The sequence below is a fragment of the Carassius auratus genome, unplaced genomic scaffold (genome assembly GCF_003368295.1).
Source record: "Carassius auratus strain Wakin unplaced genomic scaffold, ASM336829v1 scaf_tig00217336, whole genome shotgun sequence".
Taxonomy (NCBI): domain Eukaryota; kingdom Metazoa; phylum Chordata; class Actinopteri; order Cypriniformes; family Cyprinidae; genus Carassius; species Carassius auratus.
This window is the reverse complement of record NW_020529013.1, coordinates 1-5,000: the sequence shown is the minus strand read 5'-3', so window position 1 is coordinate 5,000 and position 5,000 is coordinate 1. Positions and strand designations below refer to the sequence as shown.

Below are 5,000 nucleotides of genomic sequence, written 5' to 3'. Positions count from 1 at the left end.
TTTTTTTGCAAGATTATTATATAATTCATGAAAAATATCCACAAAGTTTAAAGCACCTGGTATTCCCAGGCAGTCTCCCATCCATGTACTAACCAGGCCCAAACCTGCTAATATTCAGAGATCGGCCATGTTTTGGCAAAATTGGTCTATACTTAGTGAAAATTTTCCAAAAAGCTTACAGCACCTGGTATTTCAAGGCGGTCTCCCATCCAAGTACTAACCAGACCTAAACCTGCTAATATGCAGAGATCGGGCATTGACTCTTTTTTTTTGCAAGATTATTATATAATTCGTGAAAAATATCCAAAAAGTTTAAAGCACCTGGTATTCCCAGGCAGTCTCCCATCCATGTACTAACAAGGCCCAAACCTGCTAATATTCAGAGATCGGCCATTGACTCTTTTTTTTTGCAAGATTATTATATAATTCAGTGAAAAATATCCAAAAAGTTTAAAGCACCTGGTATTCCCAGGCAGTCTCCCATCCATGTACTAACAAGGCCCAAACCTGCTAATATTCAGAGATCGGCCATTGACTCTTTTTTTTTGCAAGATTATTATATAATTCATGAAAAATATCCAAAAGTTTAAAGCACCTGGTATTCCCAGGCAGTCTCCCATCCATGTACTAACCAGGCCCAAACCTGCTAATATTCAGAGATCGGCCATGTTTTGGCAAAATTGTTCTATACTAAGTGAAAAATTTCCAAAAAGCTTACAGCACCTGGTATTCCCAGGCGGTCTCCCATCCAAGTACTAACCAGGCCCAAACCTGCTTAGCTTCCGAGATCAGACGAGATCGGCATAGCCAGGTTGGTATGGCCGTAAGCGAAGACTGCTCCGAAGAGAGGGCTATTTAAAGTTCAGCCAATCTACTGGCCAGTACATTATATAAGTAGGAAAGAAAACCCAAAAGCTTAAAACGCCTGGTATTCCTAGGCGGTCTCTCATCCAAGTACTAACCAGACCTAAACCTGCTAAGATTCAGAGATCTGGCATTGACTCTTTTTTTTTTTTTTTTTGCAAGATTATTATATAATTCATGAAAAATATCCAAAAAGTTTAAAGCACCTGGTATTCCCAGGCAGTCTCCCATCCATGTACTAACAAGGCCCAAACCTGCTAATATTCAGAGATCGGCCATTGACTCTTTTTTTTTGCAAGATTATTATATAATTCATGAAAAATATCCAAAAAGTTTAAAGCACCTGGTATTCCCAGGCAGTCTCCCATCCATGTACTAACAAGGCCCAAACCTGCTAATATTCAGAGATCGGCCATTGACTCTTTTTTTTTGCAAGATTATTATATAATTCATGAAAAATATCCACAAAGTTTAAAGCACCTGGTATTCCCAGGCAGTCTCCCATCCATGTACTAACCAGGCCCAAACCTGCTAATATGCAGAGATCGGCCATTGACTCTATGTTTTGGCAAAATTGTTCTATACTAAGTGAAAAATTTCCAAAAAGCTTACAGCACCTGGTATTCCCAGGCGGTCTCCCATCCAAGTACTAACCAGGCCCAAACCTGCTTAGCTTCCGAGATCAGACGAGATCGGGCATAGCCAGGTTGGTATGGCCGTAAGCGAAGACTGCTCCGAAGAGAGGGCTATTTAAAGTTCAGCCAATCTACTGGCCAGTACATTATATAAGTAGGAAAGAAAACCCAAAAGCTTAAAACGCCTGGTATTCCTAGGCGGTCTCTCATCCAAGTACTAACCAGACCTAAACCTGCTAAGATTCAGAGATCTGGCATTGACTCTTTTTTTTTTTTTTTTTTTTTTTTGCAAGATTATTATATAATTCGTGAAAAATATCCAAAAAGTTTAAAGCACCTGGTATTCCCAGGCAGTCTCCCATCCATGTACTAACAAGGCCCAAACCTGCTAATATTCAGAGATCGGCCATTGACTCTTTTTTTTTTGCAAGATTATTATATAATTCATGAAAAATATCCACAAAGTTTAAAGCACCTGGTATTCCCAGGCAGTCTCCCATCCATGTACTAACCAGGCCCAAACCTGCTAATATTCAGAGATCGGCCATGTTTTGGCAAAATTGTTCTATACTAAGTGAAAATTTCCAAAAGCTTACAGCACCTGGTATTTCAAGGCGGTCTCCCATCCAAGTACTAACCAGACCTAAACCTGCTAATATGCAGAGATCGGGCATTGACTCTTTTTTTTTTGCAAGATTATTATATAATTCGTGAAAAATATCCAAAAAGTTTAAAGCACCTGGTATTCCCAGGCAGTCTCCCATCCATGTACTAACAAGGCCCAAACCTGCTAATATTCAGAGATCGGCTATTGACTCTTTTTTTGCAAGATTATTATATAATTGTGAAAAATATCCAAAAAGTTTAAAGCACCTGGTATTCCCAGGCAGTCTCCCATCCATGTACTAACAAGGCCCAAACCTGCTAATATTCAGAGATCGGCTATTGACTCTTTTTTTGCAAGATTATTATATAATTTTGAAAAATATCCAAAAAGTTTAAAGCACCTGGTATTCCCAGGCAGTCTCCCATCCATGTACTAACAAGGCCCAAACCTGCTAATATGCAGAGATCGGCCATTGACTCTATGTTTTGGCAAAATTGTTCTATACTAAGTGAAAATTTCCAAAAGCTTACAGCACCTGGTATTCCCAGGCGGTCTCCCATCCAAGTACTAACCAGGCCCAAACCTGCTTAGCTTCCGAGATCAGACGAGATCGGGCATAGCCAGGTTGGTATGGCCGTAAGCGAAGACTGCTCCGAAGAGAGGGCTATTTAAAGTTCAGCCAATCTACTGGCCAGTACATTATATAAGTAGGAAAGAAAACCCAAAAGCTTAAAACGCCTGGTATTCCTAGGCGGTCTCTCATCCAAGTACTAACCAGACCTAAACCTGCTAAGATTCAGAGATCTGGCATTGACTCTTTTTTTTTTTTTTTTTTTTTTGTTTGCAAGATTATTATATAATTCGTGAAAAATATCCAAAAAGTTTAAAGCACCTGGTATTCCCAGGCAGTCTCCCATCCATGTACTAACAAGGCCCAAACCTGCTAATATTCAGAGATCGGCCATTGACTCTTTTTTTTTTTGCAAGATTATTATATAATTCATGAAAAATATCCACAAAGTTTAAAGCACCTGGTATTCCCAGGCAGTCTCCCATCCATGTACTAACAAGGCCCAAACCTGCTAATATTCAGAGATCGGCCATTGACTCTTTTTTTTTGCAAGATTAATATATAATTCATGAAAAATATCCACAAAGTTAAAGCACCTGGTATTCCCAGGCAGTCTCCCATCCATGTACTAACCAGGCCCAAACCTGCTAATATCAGAGATCGGCCATTGTTTTTGGCAAAATGTTCTATACTAAGTGAAAAATTTCCAAAAGTTTACAGCACCTGGTATTCCCAGGCGGTCTCCCCATCCAAGTACTAACCAGGGCCCAAACCTGCTTAGCTTCCGAGATCAGACGAGATCGGGCATAGCCAGGTGGTATGGCCGTAAGCGAAGACTGCTCCGAAGAGAGGGCTATTTTAAAGTTCAGCCAATCTACTGGCCGTACATTATATAAGTAGGAACGAAAACCCAAAGCTTAAAAACGCCTGGTATTCCTAGGCGGTCTCTCATCCAAGTACTAACCAGACTTAAACCTGCTAAGATTCAGAGATCTGGCATTGACTCTTTTTTTTTTTTTTTTTTGCAAGATTATTATATAATTCGTGAAAAATATCCAAAAAGTTTAAAGCACCTGGTATTCCCAGGCAGTCTCCCATCCATGTACTAACAAGGCCCAAACCTGCTAATATTCAGAGATCGGCCATTGACTCTTTTTTTTTGCAAGATTATTATATAATTCATGAAAATATCCAAAAAGTTTAAAAGCACCTGGTATTCCCAGGCAGTCTCCCATCAATGTACTAACAAGGCCCAAACCTGCTAATATTCAGAGATCGGCCATTGACTCTTTTTTTTGCAAGATTATTATATAATTTGTGAAAAATATCCACAAAAGTTTAAAGCACCTGGTATTCCCAGGCAGTCTCCCATCCATGTACTAACCAGGCCCAAAACCTGCTAATATGCAGAGATCGGCCATTGACTCTATGTTTTGGCAAAATGTTCTATACTAAGTGAAAAATTTCCAAAAAGCTTACAGCACCTGGTATTCCCAGGGGTCTCCCATCCAAGTACTAACCAGGCCCAAACCTGCTTAGCTTCCGAGATCAGACGAGATCGGGCATAGCCAGGTTGGTATGGCCGTAAGCGAAGACTGCTCCGAAGAGAGGGCTATTTAAAGTTCAGCCAATCTACTGGCCAGTACATTATATAAGTAGGAAACGAAAACCCAAAAGCTTAAAACGCCTGGTATTCCTAGGCGGTCTCTCATCCAAGTACTAACCAGACCTAAACCTGCTAAGATTCAGAGATCTGGCATTGACTCTTTTTTTTTTTTTTTTTTTTTTTGCAAGATTATTATATAATTCGTGAAAAATATCCAAAAAGTTTAAAGCACCTGGTATTCCCAGGCAGTCTCCATCCATGTACTAACAAGGCCCAAACCTGCTAATATTCAGAGATCGGCCATTGACTCTTTTTTTTTTGCAAGATTATATATAATTCATGAAAAATATCCACAAAGTTTAAAGCACCTGGTATTCCCAGGCAGTCTCCCATCCATGTACTAACCAGGCCCAAACCTGCTAATATTCAGAGATCGGCCATGTTTTTGGCAAAATTGTTCTATACTAAGTGAAAAATTTCCAAAAAAGCTTACAGCACCTGGTATTCCAGGCGGTCTCCCATCCAAGTACTAACAGACCTAAACCTGCTAATATGCAGAGATCGGCATTGACTCTTTTTTTTTTGCAAGATTATTATATATTCATGAAAAATATCCAAAAAGTTTAAAGCACCTGGTATTCCCAGGCAGTCTCCCATCCATGTACTAACAAGGCCCAAACCTTGCTAATATTCAGAGATCGGCCATTGACTCTTTTT

At 39.7% G+C, this 5,000-nt stretch overlaps 4 non-coding genes and 1 pseudogene across 4 annotated transcripts; all 5 read right to left on the bottom strand.

The window, feature by feature from the left end:
• Positions 1–711: 711 nt before the first annotated feature.
• LOC113100726 (5S ribosomal RNA) lies at positions 712–829 on the bottom strand. The gene has a single exon (XR_003289797.1). It is a non-coding gene; the product is annotated as a 5S ribosomal RNA (ribosomal RNA).
• A 640-nt stretch (positions 830–1,469) lies between these two features.
• Positions 1,470–1,588, bottom strand: LOC113100729 (5S ribosomal RNA). Its single transcript, XR_003289799.1, has one exon. It is a non-coding gene; the product is annotated as a 5S ribosomal RNA (ribosomal RNA).
• Positions 1,589–2,629: 1,041 nt separating this feature from the next.
• Positions 2,630–2,748, bottom strand: LOC113100725 (5S ribosomal RNA). The gene has a single exon (XR_003289796.1). It is a non-coding gene; the product is annotated as a 5S ribosomal RNA (ribosomal RNA).
• Positions 2,749–3,388: 640 nt separating this feature from the next.
• Positions 3,389–3,508, bottom strand: LOC113100728 (uncharacterized; annotated as a pseudogene).
• A 641-nt stretch (positions 3,509–4,149) lies between these two features.
• LOC113100732 (5S ribosomal RNA) lies at positions 4,150–4,267 on the bottom strand. Its single transcript, XR_003289802.1, has one exon. It is a non-coding gene; the product is annotated as a 5S ribosomal RNA (ribosomal RNA).
• Positions 4,268–5,000: the final 733 nt, after the last annotated feature.